Source organism: Rhinopithecus bieti, unplaced genomic scaffold (genome assembly GCF_001698545.2).
Source record: "Rhinopithecus bieti isolate Rb0 unplaced genomic scaffold, ASM169854v2 scaffold_5740, whole genome shotgun sequence".
In the NCBI taxonomy this organism is placed as follows: domain Eukaryota; kingdom Metazoa; phylum Chordata; class Mammalia; order Primates; family Cercopithecidae; genus Rhinopithecus; species Rhinopithecus bieti.
In genome coordinates, this window is record NW_016804832.1 from 221,287 (window position 1) to 234,618 (window position 13,332).

General features: G+C 35.2%; 1 long non-coding RNA gene across 1 annotated transcript; it reads right to left on the reverse strand.

The window, feature by feature from the left end:
- Positions 1–8,124: 8,124 nt before the first annotated feature.
- LOC108528671 (uncharacterized) lies at positions 8,125–10,760 on the reverse strand. The gene is made up of 3 exons (XR_001885246.1): positions 10,704–10,760; positions 9,408–9,564; positions 8,125–8,207 (listed from the first exon to the last, which is right to left on the reverse strand). It is a non-coding gene; the product is annotated as an uncharacterized LOC108528671 (long non-coding RNA).
- Between the last annotated feature and the right edge of the window lie 2,572 nt (positions 10,761–13,332).

Consider the following 13,332-nt stretch of genomic DNA (forward strand, 5'->3'; position numbering starts at 1 on the left):
TTAAAGATTCGAAGCAATAGTAAAAATGACCATTGTTAAATATGCCTATTAAATTAAAAATAGTTACAGCATTATTGAAGTTTTTACCTGAAAACATAACAGGAAGTCATTCTAGAACTTTCTAATATAGACACCATTGTAAAGCTCAGACATACGATCGCTGTTTTAAATTTTCACTGAAAACTCAATATATGAAAGCTGGTTGCAATTACTTTAATGTTTTCCAGGATTAAAAAATAATTATTAGTATGAAAAAAACTACATGTACTTATAAAATGTCAACATTTAATATTTCTTAATTATTTGAGACATCAGTAGCAAGTAGGATTATGCAATGCCAGTATATAAATGGCTCAGCTACTCTTTGGTGTATTTTAAACCTATCTTCTACTGTTTGTTTAAAAGACATGTTATTATCTAAAAGTCACATGTGGAGGTCTTAAATCATTGTATCTACAACTTCAAAGAATAAGATGTTTATTAGTGAAGAAGTCATTTAATTGTATACGTTCCAAGACATGAAGTTTCCAGCTGGAGTTGTCTAGTCCATCACTGCTTCAAAGAGCACAGAAGCTCAATATCTAGTCTGGAATGGAGGAAGATGAACAGCAATGTGCTTGGCTAGATGCCACATCAGGAAGCTAGTGCAGTTTTGAAGTCACCTATATCCTTCAAATAGCATTCACTAAGTAGTAACTGAGCATCTACTATATCCCAAAGACTGAAAGAAGCTGAAACTAAATATATATGGGGAATGTACATTTTCAGTTAGTTGGGACTGGCTCTGTCACTTACAACCCTAGTGGCCTCAGATAACTTAGCTTCTTGGGGACCTGATTTGCATTTCATAAACACTGTTAATAATATCTACTAAGGAGTGTTGTTGTAAGGGTGAAATTATTGATATAAATTTATCAAAACAAACCCTCAAAAATGGTTTCATCTATTTACAAACTGTGCTTGAATATAAGCCTAACAAGAATCAGACTCACCATTACATTTGAGTGCCCTCGTGATTTCTCCAGAACAACACTCTGAGTAAGACCCACACTAAAATTGTCTTCAGAATTTGAGATGAGAAAGTGACCACATCGAAATGGAGAGAAAAGTGAAAGGTGGGTGAGAGAGATAAAGGCCAGACATTTTCTTTTGTTCTATCCTGTGACATTTCAAAGCAGAATACTATGCCTCTAACTGTAGATTATTCTCATCTGTAAAATCTGGAAGGAGAAATGGCAGCCACCTTCCGAAGTCTATTCACATGCTGTGGTAAAATATGTGTATCTCTGTGGGACTGACTGCAGCCTTTATTAATGTGCTCAGATTTCTCCTTGGAGTAAATGCTTATTAATACATAAAAACCTGTTGAAAGCTCATAATTATCCACATATATTGCACACACTTTAAAGACCATCCATAGAATATTCAGGCTGGCTTTGCTCCAGGAACTTACCACAAATATGGCTAACCAACAACTGGTGCATTTTCAAGAGGCCCAGATTTCAACATCAGCATAAGGCAAAAGAAGCTAAAATGAGTTTTACAAAATCAAAGAAAAATGATTTGAGAGTTATCCATTGATTGTATTTATCTATGCCAGTAAACTCTTCCCTTGTTTGAATAATTAACAATTGTCATTGTTTGGTTTTGTTTTTTCTCACTAATGTAAAATGCAGATAACAAAAATTACTTCAAAAACTGGAATTTAGAGATGGCCTATTTGGTTTTCTGATACCCTAATAGAGTTCCTTTCCCTTTTGGACCTCTTCAGATTGCGTGTAAATATGTGTGTGCAAATGCTTGTCGGTGGGTGAGCCTATACAACATCTCAAAAACTTTTCTTAGTCTCTAAGTTCATTATTTTAAAATAATTGTAATTATTTTAAACTACTACTTCTTATTTATCCCAAGGTTTTAGTGCCTTCTTTTTTCGTATTTGATTGCCAGGACGAATGTAATGAAGCTTTTTCACTTTGTTTTACTAGCTGTCCTCTAAACTTATTGTATTTTCAAAACTTAATTTTAGAAAATATACAACAACGAAAATATCATTTAAATCAGACTCCTGCAGAAAGGATTTCCTGGCTACAGAAGAAATAAATGTAAATTTTCCTGTAAAACCTTGTTATCCTTGAGAAATCTCTTGAGTTTGAAGCATGCAAATTCATGCATCTTGTTCATAGAACCAGCAGCCTTCAAACTTTTGTTTAAGGAGCAAAAGTTTACTATCCGAATAGCACAAATTTGCAATAACTACAGAGCATTCAGAGAAGTTGGTACCATTTCTAACCAAATATGATTAGAAAGCAGAGGACACACCCGAAGTGATGGTGAAAATATCTTCACTTTTCTTGGAGTAAATTTTAGAGCTGGAAGGCTAGAAAGTACATTAACTAGACATTGCAATGTTCACATTTAGTGAAAACTGAGGCTTCTAAAATTTAAATGAATTTTCCCAAAGTTTCATTGTTTGTTAGTGTCAAAAATCAGGACTATAACCCAATTTTCTTCCTTCTAGCCCACTTCTTAAAATTTAAAATATTGGAATAAAATATAGTCAAAGATAATGTGAGCCATTATTAATGACAAAGATTAGTAATTGTTAAATTCATTTCTAATCAAGTTTTCCAAAATCTGTTTTTTGAAATTAAAATTGTAAGTACATATTCTGCTCCAAACCACCCAACTTCTTAGAAAATGTAATATCTGAACACCATCTTAACTTTTCTAAACCAAGAAACTTAAGCCTACTAGCTACTGATTCTATTCTTGTGACCTACTCCATGGATTTTCTTTGGCAGCCCAATAAAAACCTCACATGTTGAAATAATTTATTTCTGAACCTAATATCCCTCTGCAAATTCTTCCATTTGATTAATTTTTTTCTCTTTATCATTATCTCATAGATATTCTAACAGAATAGGAAAACTGCTCATTTCTCCAATTATTAAAATAAATTAAAGAAGGAATTTGAGAGAGAAATGGAGAATTAACTTCTATAAATTTCTGGGATATTATACAAGTTTTAACTAATTTAAAACAGCTTCTTGGGGTTTTACTTGTAATCTAGTTACAATCTGTTTAAGAATAGGTGGGGTTCAAAATAGTTGTTTCTCAGCCATTTGGTTAAACTTTAAAATAAACATCTGTAAGCAGTCCCTAAAGCCCTTGGCTGGTGGGTGCTGGCAGAGTTGAGCCTTTGCACTGTGCTGTAGGTATTTTTTTATACCTACAAAGTTTTCAGGTTAAACATTTGTAAAAGAAACTTTTTTCTGAGTGCAAACAAGGGACAGGGTACAAGGCTGATCTGGTGGTAATTAAGGGAAATTAACCAGGAACAGATGTAGGCATCAGTTCTCCCCCTTGTCCCTGACTTTCGGAAGCATTTTTCCACCAAGACAGAAGTGGGCAGTGCCTTGCACAGACGTTGCTTATTTATCTTATCTTCATTGCAGCCACTCTGGAACAAGAACAGAAAGGAAATCCCCTGCTAGCTCTGTCCCCCAACTCTCTAGCTCTCAACATCACTGGTGGGAATGGAATAGCAAGAGAGGCATTACTGAGACCAAACTCAGTCATTCTATGGCCCCTGGAGCACCATGGCAAGAACTGGGTGCTTAGGACCAAATGACTTAGTTTTGAATGGAATGAATTGGCAGTACTGAAAAGGGAGAAGGTTGTTTATAAATATTTGATGGAGTTAATGGAAAAGTACTAAAGAGAAGCAAACAGTGTCACACAATGCACCTGATAGACATGATGTACCACCTGAGGCATTTTCTAGTTAGCTTTGCCTTTTTGTACCTTGGGTTCTAGGAATCAAGTAAGTTCTTTTCTTATTACTGTTGGTAGATTTGTTTCACTATTTACATTCCTATCACCAAACATGTTTGGCTGGTGCCTTTTTGTGAGAAACCAAGACCACGCATTTTCTGGAGCTGCTAAAAACCTCTCTGACCCAGGGTACACCTTTAGAGATTTTGAAATCTGTATTTACACATAAAGGTACGTACAGTGTGTAGAGCTGTAACTAAGCAACTATCATGTAATCTAACCCTGGAAGAGAACAAATGACGACTGTTTACTCTCTCTCATCCCACTTACATTTTTGAAAGCCCAAATAGAAAGTACTTATAAAAACAGCATTGAACCTGAATAGATAAGCTATTGGTCGTAGTGACTTATTCATGTGTTGCTCAAATTTAAGAAGACCTTAGAGTGTTTTAAAATGCATCCTCTACACAAGTGAACTTTAATCTTGAGAAAGCTCAAAACAATTACTTTGTATAATTCAACTGTCCAAATATATTCATAACTAGTATGTGAATGTGGAGTTTAGTATGAGTGACAAATCTAAAAACGCAGCATGCTATTTCATAGAGTGCATTCAAAAGTAAAGTCAAGGAGAACGTTCTTCATGGGAGGCCTGTTCAGACATCAAAGTTCTGGATAATATTGACAAGGCTCATAAATTTGGAGGGGAAACCCAGTGTATTGCCTAAAAACTAAATCACATATTTGGCAATAATTGAAAATATTTGTACAACTATGATCAAATATCAAAAATTAATCAACAAAAGAAATAAGAAATGTAGCCAGAGTAAGCAAACTAACATGATTTGAAATTCAGACAATCCCATTTGACAAGGAAAATATAGAAAACAGATTTTAATTCAGGTTCAATCTCTGGGACCAACCTCCACTTTTGATTTATACGTGGAAAGCTCTTCAACTGGAAAAGAGTAAGGACTGAGCAAAAGGTGAAATAGCAAGAAGAGTGCTGAGGGAAGAGGCACCTATGGGTCTTCTATACAGTGATAGATGATTTGGGTCCCAGAGAACCTAAAAATGGACAAGCTGTGACCAAAGCTTAGCCCATGATTCGTTTCAGCACCCTGCTGACACTTCTTGAAGAATAATTCCAACTGTGTTGCATAGGGTTTTGCCAGATGAAAAATGCAAAATGTCTTTCACGTTAAGATCACATGTGCCGTACAGAAGTCATTGAGTTTACTGAAACTGTTATTAAGCATATCTGATAGCCCAGAAATAATTTTCAGTTACCACAGTCTCTTAAGGACTGTGCTTTTTTCTAAGCTATGATAACTGAAAAGGTCCAAGGACATAGAGACTTCTCTGGGAAAAGTTCTAAAGGGGAGAAATACAGGTAACTCAGTGCATTGTTAATGTTCCAGCTATAAGAATTTCCAGATGAGAATGAAGGTATCTACATAGAAAATACTGGTAATTCTAATTCCAGTGTTAAATTTGAGTGATTTTCCAGGCTCAGTGTCTCATCCCTATAATCTCAGCACTTTGGGAAGCAAAGGAGGGCAGATCACTTGAGGTCAGGAGTTCAAGACCAGCCTAGCCAATGTGGCAAAATCCCCTCTGTAAGAAAAACAACAAAATTAGCCAGGCATGGTGGTGCATGCCTGTAGTCCCAGCTACTTGGGAGGCTGAGACAGGAGAATCACTTGAACCCAGGAGATGGAGGTTGCAGTGAGCCAAGATGGTGCCACTGCACTCCAGCCTGGACAACAGAGTGAGACTCCATCTTAAAAAGAAAAAACAAAACAAGTTTGAGTGATTTCAGAGCAAACAATTAATTACTGAAAAATACAAATATAATTATCTTCTTTTGTCATGAAGAGATACTGAAGCCATGAACACATGGGAAAATATCTTTTTCCTGAGGATACGGCCAGCCATGCTCCTTACATGGGGGCATATTGGAACAATTTTCCTGCAAAAGCCCCTGCTCTGGTTTCTAGAATGTCAGAAGCCATTCTGTGGTAGCTTCAAAAAGATTCTTGGAGAAAAGCCTCATGTGTCAGTGAAGACTTTTAAAGAGATTTCTTCACCTTTCAGTTTTGATGAAAAAATTCATAATGTTACAGCTGTGACACCAAGAATTTTCAAACATGCCAGCATCCACTATTAGAAAAGCTATCATATCTGCTGCTCCTGCTCCATATCACTCTTTGGACTCTTTTCTGTTTTATATGCATATGGCACATTTTTAAATCACTTAACATACTATGTACTTTTTACATATGTTTATCATCACAGCAAAGACTTTGTTTTATTCACTTTGAATAAAACATCTCTAGTGCTTAGATTATGGAAGAAACATAATTACTCGATATACTGCTTTTGACTAAATGAATATCAAATTCATATACCCATTCTTATTTTATAAGAAAAAAAAAAACTCTGAGGCTCAGAGAGATTAAGTAATCTACCCAAGGACATATAGATGTAGATAATCATGTGGCAGATCCACTTGCTTTTTTCAAAGTGTTAACAACTTCAACTACTTGGAGAAAAAAGCTTTCAGCAAATTAATGCTGTATTTGGAAGAACACATAGTTTAGATATCTCATATTCACTACATGTATTACATCTGCTGAGCATTTCCTAGCCCATATACATATATGTATATATTACTACATATATATTACTATATATTCCTAGCCCATATATAAATGTGTATATATATATATATATATTCTACACCTTTAAAAGAGAGATGCCTCAACAGGGAAGATTTGCAGGACAACTCTAGAATGAGTTTTAGACATCATTTTGTTTTATTCACTTTGAATAAAATGTCTCTAGTATCTAGATTATGGAAGAAACATATTAATTACTCAATATGCTGCTTTTAACTAAATGAATATCAAATTCATATTCTCATTTCTATTTTATATGGGAAAAAAAACCCTGAGGCTCAGAGAGACTAGGTAATCTACCCAAGGACATACAGATGTAGAATAGTAATCACTGGGTGTCAACATAGGTTAAATACCAACAGACCATGGTGTGATCACTGTTTGGGGAGGATCACTCGATGATGATTATGACAATGACAATAAGAACAAACACTTAGGCAATACTGACTGTGGACTCCGTGCTTTCTGAGCATATACAGTTGTCACTAACTCATCTCATCCACACAAAAACCCTCCGAAGTGTAAACTATTATTATCCCCACTTTACCGATAAGAAAACTAAGGCAAGAAAAGTTACTTGCTCAAAGACATACAGTAACTGTACATAGTTAAGCCAAGATTAAAACTGAGGCAGGCTAACTTGGAAGTCTGTGCTTTAGCTCTCTGCTCTCTTGACTTGAAAATGATAAAGTGTGTCTTTATTCAGCAAGCCACTTGGCAAGTCTTGGTCTTGAAGACAACAGAAGATGTGTGGATTGAATTAAAGCAAATTAGCAGGGTTCATATTTTATTAAACAAATTATGTTAAGCAATACTGATTAATTAAACAGTGTCACCTTAGAGGAAGGCTCCTAGACACATACCACAAGGTCCATTTTGTTCAGTATTTACATCACTTGAATGAATACACAGAAGATAAGCTCACCCAGTTAGCTGATTTCACCAACCTGCAAGGCTCTGTAAAGGTGTAGAATGACATAGCTTTAAAATAACTGTGTAGCACCTCACTGGAAGGAGAGTGACAGTGTTCAGAGAAGGGCAGCAAGGCTTCTTTTGAATCCTCCACTGGTGGTAATGCTCTTCTTTTCCTCTCTCCTCCTTTAGCCCCACTTCCTTTTCCTGTTTAAGCTACAGCCTGTATCATGGTCTATTGGCGAATTGCCACTTGCAATGGGTTTGCTGTAATTTAGAATCACTAATGACGGTAACCTTTCTGTTACCCTGGTCCCCACCAAACACTGAATAGTTCTCCTATACCCAGGTGGATAAAAAAATAAAAACAGCTAAGGCAAAGTATCTTTCTAATTCCCCACCTTCTCATAATACCTTTAAAATCATTCTATCACAGTTACCTGGTAAACAGCGTTCTGCTCCCACGTCATTCACATTAATATTTAATGTTTGATCGATTTAAATGCGTAGAGTTGCAAGTGCACTCACAAATTCTGGGTAGTTTCCATTTGAAAATAGAAGGATGACTCACCAGGCTCTCCTTTTCCTGTAAACAAGCTTAGTGCAAAACACTTGAGCCCTGTGTGTTTTTAATGTCCCTAACTTCTGAATGTTCCTGAGTGATAGGGGTGGATTAATGGCTCAAGCCATATAACAGTAGGTTGAGGACAAACCTTGCAACTGCAAGCGGTGTTGTTTCCTGTAGACAGGTGGAAGCCTCCTCGGCTTAGGGCCCAGGGATGCGCCCTCTGCTGGCTTTGGGCCTTCTGCGCCTTTATTCAAGGGATTTGGCATCCACAGCTGGAGAGAAAGTGGAAAATACTAAGAGGAAATAGCTAACGAGTTCCGGAAATTCTGTCATTTCCTTAACAGAGGTCAGCATATATAATAGAGCTCCTTCACCCCACCACGTCTGCCCTGTCCACCTGAACCTCCTGCGCCATAAAACAAAACACAACCAAGAACCAATGTGGACCTCAGAGAAATTTGTTAGAGCTGTTGTTTCACTGGGTTTGACATCGACTTGAGGGAGCGGGACGTCTAAGCTACCTTTAACAAATAGCATCATTTATTAATGCCTCTCTGTGCCTGAAGCAGCTCATTTGTTACAGTGCCTGGGAACACGGCCGTTGAGCTCATTTTCAAAGAAAAAGGAAGGAGGACACTGGAAAATGTTTCCTCTCGGGCAGACATGCTGATGAAAAGTTGCTTGGTGCATGTCCAGATTTCTGTCTCTTGCTGAATTTTTAATCTTGTTTCTCTTGGACGAGCCTCACCTCTCCGGTTTTCACCACTGATGCATGTGTAGGGGTTATGCTATTCTGCAACTATAGATTTTGTTTGAGAGGGGCAGCACCTGGAAAAACTGGCTAGGGAAATAGTGGTATTGTTTTATTAACTCCCTTAGCACAGTCTCTATTCTTTACAGCTTACTTGAGAAATTGTGTTAATAATAAAGCACGTTTGCAGTGAGCAATTATAGTTCATAGACTTTTCCTTGCTTTGCTGAAAAGGCATTACCTTCAAATGGATGCCAAATAGCAATGTTGTACATTCAAAGAAGAAAAGGGGGTTAGGTGTCTTAGAACTATCTAAATCACTCCTGTAATTTGCGATGTGGAAAAGGGAGTAAATGTCCTCATGTAAAATTCAAAAGAAATACTGGGGCAATATCTCCCATAGCAACAGCTGTTTTAGAAGTTCCGGCATGATTAACAAGCGTCTGTTTCATCTTTTTTTCCTTTGTTTAAAATCAGATCGCAGCCTGCTAAATCAGCAGGTCAAAATATTACTAAGACTTTCACCAAAGAAAAATGTGACTTCTATGGAATTGCTTTATTTTTCTGTTGAGATCAATTATTTGCAGTATTGTTCATCTGTTTTTAATTAATCATTGGCTAACCATGTTTAAGTGAAGAAGTTGATTGTTTTAAAGAATCAAAAAATATTACTAAAATAAAAATTCTCTATCTTCATTAATATTTACATCGATTAACTGACCAGAATTCATTTCAATGCAATAATAGCTGCTTGAATTTACTGTTGATACACAATGACATTTGACTTCTGAGTCAGTGGGCACATTCCAAGCTTGAGTTCCTCAGACAGCCCACTCTGAGATGGAATGTTTATTTGAGATAGCTCTTAGGAGCAATACCTGTGGAAAGAAGAGGTAAGGAGCAGAGTTTAACAGTGACCCTGCAATACCAACACCAACAGTCTCAGCAGACCCCACAGGTGCTCTGAAGCTAAAAAGCCCTTCAGAGACTGGCTAGTCTTCCTACTCTACAGTGACCAATGTCTGAATGTGGGCTGCTTCAGACAGGGGATGGGGTACCATCCCCAAAGAGGATTGATAGCTAATGACCTTCTTCCAGCAGCACTATCAGCAGCTAAAAGAATAATTCCTGTAATCCTGAACAGACATTAGGGTGACATGTCACTAGTCCACCATAGTATATATGCATAAAATCTAACACTCATCTTTTTAATAAAAGTCATAGAAATTAGGGAATGTAACACAAAACTAAACACAATCAATATTATGTGAAAATTATTAAACATTTTGGAGATGGGAATAAAGCACTTGATCAGAGTTACAGTACCTATTATTTCCTTAACATATCTGGAAAAATAAGAAATTTAAACTTATAATTCCCATAAAAGATGAAATAACCACTTCTGGGAAGAAAAGAATATTCAAATACAATTACTCAAAACATGAAAATTAAAAGATTTCCTGTGTTCGTTTCTAAAGTAAATTTCCATACAGAGGTTATTTTAATTATCCAGCATCCACATGTGCTATAAATGTGCTTAACTTAATAAATGTACCTTCTATAAATGTCTTGCATTAGTGCAATGTCAGTTACATTAATTATCATTTTAGAGTCTGCCTTTGATTAAACTGTGTATGCTTAAAATACAATTAGGATACACAAACATCGTGTCTCACTTATGAATATTTATAGATGTCATTTTTAGCAATTACTTGCATCTTTATTTGATAGCAATAAAATGTAAACATTCAAGAGTACTGGGAGTTTCTATACAGATTTTTTCTGTAAATACCATTTGATAAGGACTAAGCATAATATTTTCATTAACTATATACTTGAATCATCATCATGTAAGTGATATGATTAAGAATTCAGTATACAGTATTATATTGAATAGTCGTTTACATATAATTAATGTATAAATTGCATTGCAAGATAAAAAGTCATAAAGAAAATGTGTGACTCTCTTTTGTATGCTCCAGGAGGCCAGGGCAGTGTCTGCATCTGTTTTGCTTACCACTGAATCCTTGGGTCTTAACGCATCTGGCATATAGCAGGCTCTCAGTTTTAAGCATTTGGTGACTATTGAAGGGATTATAAATCTCAGTTTTTAAAAAAGCAAGTTTTCTTCCATTTCCAAAAATGAAGAAATCTGATTCATGGTTGTTTTCAGGTTTAGATAAAAAATTAAGAATAAACATTTTAATGGCAAATTTGAACTTACATATTTAAGTTAATACGTTCCTTTCTTTCTCTATTATTTCACACATTGAAACAGATTCTCCTTTTACTTAAAACAAAAGATTTATTTTCATTGCAAGATATCAAAATGAAACTCAACTCCAATTTTAATACCATATTACCTAGCAAACATACTAAACAGCAAGTGCTAAAATTTTGTCAGCAGGATAAATAAATCCTTTTAACAAAAAGGATATTTAAAAGTTTTATATATTTGCTCTAAACTTCCAAATTTCCCAAAATGTTCTTAGAACCCAGTTGAGTTTCTCCAAGAATAAGTAGGAAAAACTTAAAGAAAAAATATAGAATGTGTATATAAATGGAACTGCCAAAGTCAGCCATGTTATTACAAAACACCAAGATAAACTCAGAATGAAAATGACCCTTAAAAATTGCAAATGAGTATGTTTTGCTGATTTGGAAATACCCAAATCCAACCACCCCCATGTCTTAAGTACTATAGTTTACTACACTTTTTTCTAGAAATAGAAACATAGCCACTCTATATTTATGTTCTATTAGTGGTCGAGTTTTGGAAGTCATGCCAAGAGGATTCCAGAAATGAAAAAAAAAAAAAAAAAGATTTTGTATGAGTCATCTCTTATGAGCCTCCATAAATCTACATCATTACCAAAATATGACCAAAATTGCTATGTAAATACCCACGAATTGGAACAGATGAGAGAAACAGGGTATTATGTTAGAATTCAATTAGTTCTAATATGGTAAGAAAGCTACATTCATCTTGGAGTCCATGAAAATTTTTTGCTGTTTTGGGGATCTTCTTTTAATGATATGTTGACTTGAACAGAAGGCTGATGCAGGAGAAGATCTGTGGCACGGGCTTGTTACCCTGTAGTGTAACCACAACAGTATGTGATGGCATGCTCCATCCTCCCTACATTTCAAGGCTTAACTTTAAAAGGTCAATATTTACATAGAGTACATGAAGACAAGACTGGAAATCATTTGAATCTCAGTCCTCAAAAGAATGACTTTCCATTATTTTCTAACATATGTTGGATTAATATTCCTCTAGGAGTTCTTTAACCAAATTATAGTCGCAATAGAGTTTTGAATACAAATAAATATCTCATTTCCTTGAGTCTATGGCTAAAAGTCACTTAAAAAAGACATATTTTACACTATTTTAATAATATTTTACTTCTAATTTTATTTGTTTCAAAATTTCACTGAAGAATCCTTTTAGAAAAAACTATTCTAGAAATTCAAGTAAGAATATTTCAGGTCATTTCCATTAACTAGTTACACATTACATATTTCATCTACTAAAAACCTAATGCCATTCCCCCAAAACACACACATATGCACACTCCCCAATCTGGAACCTAACAGGAGGTTAGTAAGTGTTACATCAGAAGGTAGTGGCAATTCCTGCTAGTAGCTTGTATTAAAACCAACTGATACAGGCCTAAAAGTAGGAAAAAGAGTTATTTCTTTAACTGATCATCTGAAATGTATCACTCTAAGACAATTTTTTGAGAAACAAGCACTTAAACACAATTCACTAGCTCAGTTCTAAGACCAGAGTGACGTTCATGAAAATGTGACAGAACCACATATAAAGGGTGATTTTGGAACAGAGTATAATAAGACTAAATGCCTCATTAAGACAAAAAGTCCTGAGCACTTTACATGTTTGTTAAATTTTGCCATGGCCTCCATTTTACAGATGGCAAATCAAAGCTTAAAAGAGTTAGGTAACTTACCCATAAATCCACTGCTTATAAATGGTAGCTTCAATCCAAGCTCAGGCTGTTTGACTCCAGTGCTCACATTTTCATAGAGTGGCTATACAATGGAGAGAAAGACACAGACACACACACACACACACACACACACACACACACACACATATTGTCAACCATTTCTATTCTGTGGTATTTTTATTATTCTAGGATTTTAAAAAATAACAGATGAAACTGCCTTTTCATTGGCACATGCAATTTTTTAGACAGAAGATACCACAAATTTGTGGAACAGATAAAATATAAAGTACTATATAATTAATATCCATGGTAAATAATATAGACTAAGAACAACATAGAGATAAGAAAACAGGGCAGCGATGTGGACTGAAATAGTTAGAAAAGGATTTTCCAGAGGCAGTAGACTTAAAATGGATTTTGACATTTGAGTGATAATTAGACAGTCGTATTTGAGAATGGAGACTATTCCCATCTGAAAGAAAACCACACAATTAGCTGTACAATAAATAAAATTTAGAGTGGATCACCTTAATTGTATAAAATGTAAAGAGTACATAAAGTTATACAACATCATAATAAGATTATTAATACCAATTACACTTAAAGGTTATCTATTTTGAATAACACTAACAACTAAGTTACAGAATACTGTGTTTGAATACTTTGTGATTTATG